Genomic DNA, 6,181 nt, shown 5'->3' on the forward strand with positions numbered 1-6,181 from the left:
ATTTTTGTAACTTAGGCGAGTACTGGACTGTAGCTAAGCCCCCGAGTGAGAGGCGAACTCTTCACACGGTAGGATTTTTGTAACTTAGGCGAGTACTGGACTACAGCTAAGCCCCCAAGTGAGAGGCGGACTCTTCACTCGGTAGGATTTTTGTAACTTAGGCGAGTACTGGACTGCAGCTAAGCCCCCGAATGAGAGGCGGACTCTTCACTCGGTAGGATTTTTTTAACTTATGTGGAAAATGAACAACAATCATTCGGAAAACTGTAAAGTCATGTCTCTTGATAATCAAACTAAAAGGTACTTGTTATTACATCTCATTGGTCTAAACACTTAAGAGTAAAAAGGGTGGACCAGTTCTGCGTTCCAAGCGCGTGGCTCGTCTATTGTGCTCGACGTTGAAGAGGCGATATGCTCCGTTGTGGAGCACTTTTGTGATGATGAAAAGGTCCTTCCCAACCAGGAGCGAGCTTGTGTGGCTTCTGCTGGTCCACTCGGAGAACCAGGTCACCTTCTTGAAATGCTCATCCCCTTACGTTTCTGGCGTGGAATCGATGCAAGTTTTGCTGATAGATGGTCGACCGAATCAAGGCCATCTCTCTTTCTTCTTCCAGTAGATCGACTGCATCTTGCCGAGCCTGCTTTGCTTCCTCTTCTGAGAAGAGTTTGACTCGGGGCGCATTGTGGAGCAAATCACTCGGAAGTACGGCTTCGGCTCCGTAGACTAGGAAGAACGGAGTCTGTCCAGTCGACTGATTGGGAGTTGTCCTCAATCCCCAAAGTACTGACGGGAGCTCATCAACCCAAGCACCTGCTGCATGCTTGAGGTCACGCATCAACCGGGGTTTCAGTCCTTTGAGAATCAATCCATTCGCCTGCTTAGCCTGCCCATTTGATTGAGGGTGAGCAACTGAGGCGTAATCGACCCTCGTGCCTTGGGAAGCACAAAAGGCTCTGAATTCATCAGAGTCGAAATTTGGCCCGTTGTCCGTGATGATGCTGTGCGGAACACCATATCTGAATATCAATTCCCAGATGAAACTCATAGCAATACTTGCCTCGAGGTTTTTAATGGGCTTGGCTTCGATCCACTTGGTAAACTTGTCGACTACCACCAGCACATGGGTAATTCCGCTCGTGCCGGTCCTCAGAGGTCCAACCATGTCCAATCCCCAAACAGCAAAAGGCTAGATGAGTGGAATAGTCTTCAGAGCTGAGGCAGGTTTATGGGACATGTTGGAGTAAAACTGACAACCTTCACACTTGTCCACTATTTCTTTTGCCATCTCATTGGCACGTGCCCAATAAAATCCGGCTCGGTATGCTTTGGCCACGATGGTCCGAGAGGACGCATGGTGACCACAGGTCCCCGAGTGAATATCATTGAGGATCATTCGGCCTTCTTCCGGCGTGATGCACTTCTGGCAGACTCCAGTTACACTTTCTCTGAACAATTGACCTCTTATCACAGTGAAGGCCTTAGACCGTCGGACGATTTGTCGAGCCCCTTCTTCGTCCTCCAGAAGTTCTTTCCTAAGGATGTATGCAATGTACGACACTGTCCACTTGGGGGTGATGACCAAAACCTCCATGATCAAGTCGACTATGGATGGGATTTCGACTTCAGTCGGATCTGTGGTGCTCTTGGGTTGTGGTAATTCTTCAGTGAAAGGATCCTCTTGAACTGAAGGTGAATGGATATGTTCCAAAAACACATTGCGGGGAATGGCTTCTCTCTTTGAACCTATCTTTGCCAACTCATCTGCAGCTTGATTTTTCAGTCGGGGTATATGGTGAAGCTCCAACCCTTCAAACCTCTTTTCTAGCTTCCTTACTGCATTCCAATAACCAATCCTGGCCGGGCTCCTGACATCCCATTCCTTCATCACCTGATAAACCACCAAATCTGAGTCATCGTAAACCATCAGGCGATGTACGCCGAGTGAAATGGCCATATGCAACCCGTATAAAAGTGCTTCATATTTGGCTTCATTGTTGGAAGAATCAAAATGAATCTGGAGGACGTAACTAAGTTTGTCTCCACGGGAGGATACCAATACTACCCTGGCCCCTGAACCATTCAACATCTTGGAGCCTTCAAAGAACATAGTCGAATGCTCCGATTGGACTTGAGTCGGTAATTGTTGCTCAATCCACTCGGCAAGGAAATCCGTGATTGCTTGGGATTTGATAGCTTTCTTTGCCTCAAACTTGACATCCAATGGAAGGAGTTCAATCGCCCATTTTTCCACTCGACCAGTTGCATCTCTGTTATTCAGAATCTCAGATAGTGGCGCATCGCTGACAACTGGAATGGAGGATCGGAGAAATAATGTGCAACCTTCTTCATGGTCATGTATATCCCATAGACAAGCTTCTGATAGTGTGGATATCGTTGCTTGGATGGAGTCAAAACTTCAGAAAGATAATAAACCGGGCATTGAACCTTGTAAGCTTTTCCTTCCTCTACTCGCTCGACCATAAGTACTGTACTGACAACTTGTCCAGTGGCTGCAATATAAAGCAGTAAGGGCTCTTTGCTGATTGGTGCAGCGAGCACCAGCTGGGTGGAGAGCAGGGTTTTGAGTTCTGCAAACGCTGCATCAGCTTCTTCAGTCCACTCGAACTTATCAGATTTCTTCATCAGTCGGTAAAGGGGCAAGGCCTTTTCACCAAGACGAGAAATGAATCGACTCAAGGCAGCCAAACAACCAGACAGCTTCTCAACGTCATGCACTCGCACAGGGCGATTCATTCGGAGGATGGTATCAACTTTTTCCGGATTAGCGTCGATCCCTCGTTCGGAAACGAGAAAACCGAGTAACTTTCCTCCTGGAACTCCGAACGTGCACTTCGACAGATTAAGCTTGATATCATACCTTCTTAGGTCGGCAAAGGTTTCTGTGAGGTCAGTCAGTAGGTCGGAACCTTTGCGAGACTTGACCACAATGTCATCCATATATGCTTCCACATTCCGACTGATTTGAGTGAGCAGGCAGTTCTGAATCATTCTCATGAATGTGGCTCCGGCATTTTTGAGACCGAATGGCATGGTGACATAACAAAAACACCCGAACGGGGTGATGAAGGCCGTTTTTATTTCATCGGGACCATACAGTTGGATCTGATGATACCCGGAATATGCATCCAAAAAAGACAAGCGCTCACACCCCGCGGTCGAGTCAACGATTTGATCGATGCGGGGGAGAGGGAAGTGATCCTTCGGGCAGGCCCGATGATATGCTTGAAATCAATGCACATAAGAACTGAGTCATCCTTTTTAGGAACCATGACGACATTGGCAAGCCACTCGGAGTGGTAGATCTCATGGATGAACTCTGCTGCTAGCAGCCGAGCCACCTCCTCGCCAATTTCCTTCCTCTTCTGCACAGCGGACCGCCGAAGATGCTCTTTGATGGGTTTTACCTTGGGATCGACACGCAAACGGTGCTCAGCCAATCCCCTGGGAACACTGGCATGTTAGAGGGTCTCCATGCAAAGATGTCCCAGTTCTCACGGAGGAACTAGACGAGCGCTTCTTCATATTTGCTGTCGAGTGTTGTTGATATATGAGTCGGTGCCACATTGGGATCGGTCGGGTGAATTTGAATCGGCTTTGTTTCACCAGTCGATTGAAATGCAGAATCTGTAGCAGGCTTCTTGGCTCGGAGCAAATCACTCGGATCTGCATTCTTCTGATACTCTGCCATCTGCACATCGGCGATCTTGGAACCTTTCTGGAAACATTCCTCTGCCTTCTGTTGATTGCCAGTCACTGTGATCACACCTTTGGGTCCAGGCATCTTCAGCTTGAGATACACATAACATGGTCGAGCCATGAAACGTGCATAGGCAGGCCTACCCAGAATGGCATGATAAGCACTCTGGAAATCCACGACTTCAAATGTCAGCTTCTCCTTACGCTAATGCTTGGAATCATCAAAAACCATGTCGAGGGCAATCTGGCCAAGTGATTCGGCTTTCTTTCTAGGGATAACACCATGAAAACTCATGTTGCTCTCGCTTAGTTTGGACATCGGAATACATATCCCCTTCAAGGTTTCAGCATACAGGATGTTCAGACCACTGCCACCGTCCATCAGTACTTTAGTGAGTCTGGTACCTCCAACCACAGGGTCGACCACTAGCACTTCCCTCCCAGCGGTGGCTACACGAGAAGGATGATCAGACTGGTCGAATGTGATGGCTGTCTGAGACCATTTCAGGTATGTGGTCGTCGCTGCCGGAGCGGCCATATTCACTTCTCTGTTGATGACTTCCAATCGACTCTTGCTCTCAACGTCAGCAAAAATCATCACGGTTGAATTGACTTTAGGATAACCGTCGTCTTCTACCTCATCCTCGTCTCTGTCCGACTCCTTTCCCTTTTTATTGGGTTGATCTCCTCGGAATTGCTGGATCAGGAGTCGACACTGTCGAGTGGTGTGTTTAGGGTAAATCAGGTTCCCATCTTCGTCCTTATTTGTGTGTATGTGACATGGTAAATCCAACACATCATTTCCCGCCTGATCTTTCACTTCCTTAGGGGGCCAGGTCCCTTAGGCTTTCCCTTAAACTTTCCTTGAGCCACCGCTGCGATCTCACCAGGTGCGGCGGGCTCGGCCTTGCGCTTCTGCTTCCGATTGGAATGACCCCCACCGGTCTCTTGGCCGGCTGGCTTACTCTTTCCGCTACGGAGTCGATCCTTCTCTTCTCTGTTAGCGTACCGAGTGGCTATTTCCATCATCCGAGTCAGGGTCATATCACCAGTCCGACCGAATTTCATGACTAACTCTCGGTATTTGACGCCCTCCTTGAAGGTGCACACTGCCTGATGTTCTGATACATTTTCAACGGTCTGATGCAGAGTGGACCACCTCTGAATGAAATATCTCAAGGTCTCACCCGACTTCTGCACACAATGTTGCAACTCGGTCAATCCCGCAGGTCGTTTGCACGTGCCTTCGAAGGTCCTGACGAATACTCGAGCTAGCTCTTCCACACAGTATATACTGCTCGGAGCTAACTGAGTCAAGCACGCTCGGGCTGAGCCTTCCAACATCAGAGGGAGATGTTTCATTGCTACTTCATCGTTTCCACCGCCAATCTGCACAGCCACTTGGTAATCCTCAAGCCAAGTTTCAGGCTTGGATTCTCTAGTGAACTTGCTGACCTCGGTCGCCAACCTGAAGTTGGGAGGAATCACTGCCGCCCTGATGGCCCTGCTAAAACACTCCGGACCGGAGACATGCACTCTGCTGCCGCTTGGACGATCTCGGCCAGGGTCTTCCCTGTGTGCCCTGTTCAGGTCGACTAGGCCTTGAACGAGAATGGATCTCGCGTCGAAGCCTGGTTCTGTTGGGTCGACTAGAACTATGCGCTCGCCACTGTGGCGGCGTCTGTCATTGTTCCGCTGAGGCGCAACCGACGCACTCCTGGGGGAGGTGTGGGTCCTCGACGATGATTGTCGCGGTCGAGTGGATGATCATACTGCCCACGGCCCTCATGCTATGGTCGTAGCAGTAGCGCGTCTATAGGTAAAAGCGCTACTACTATAATTCCCTCACTATTACCGATAGGCTAGGAATAGTAGTAACGATCCTGCAAAAAGCATGCTACTGCTAAGTGACTTGTAGTAGCGCGTTTCCTGTATAGAGCGCTACTGCTAAACAAAGAAAAAAAGAAGAAAAAAAATAGAAAAGTAAATGAAAATAAAAGGAGGAGAAAAGGAGAAATGGAAAAAAATGTAAATAAAAAAAGAAAAAAAAGGAGAAAGGCATAGCGCTTACTCTAGCAGTAGTGTGTTTTATATGCATGCGCTATAGCTATGTTCCTTAGATAAAAGCAAAAGAAAAAGAAAAATAAATAACTACTTCCTATAGCAGTAGCGCGTCTTGGTAGAAAGCGCTATAGCTAACTTAGCTATAGCGTTTTTTGCATACCAGCGCTACTGCTATTTTGACTTAACCCCGTCCGGGCTCAAAATTTCGCTAAGTCCTTTCCCCCCTCTCCCCCTATCCCGCAACTCCTCTGTCGCCGCCGTCGATCGCCCTGCCCGATCGAGCACGCCCTCGACGCTGGCCATCGCCCGAGGCCGCCCTCGACCTCACTGCCGCCGCCCGAGCCCGCCCAGGACCGCCCCCACCCGAGCCCGAGCCCGCCCGAGCCACCAACCGTAAGG

This window comes from Triticum aestivum, chromosome 5B (genome assembly GCF_018294505.1).
Source record: "Triticum aestivum cultivar Chinese Spring chromosome 5B, IWGSC CS RefSeq v2.1, whole genome shotgun sequence".
Taxonomy (NCBI): Eukaryota; Viridiplantae; Streptophyta; class Magnoliopsida; order Poales; family Poaceae; genus Triticum; species Triticum aestivum.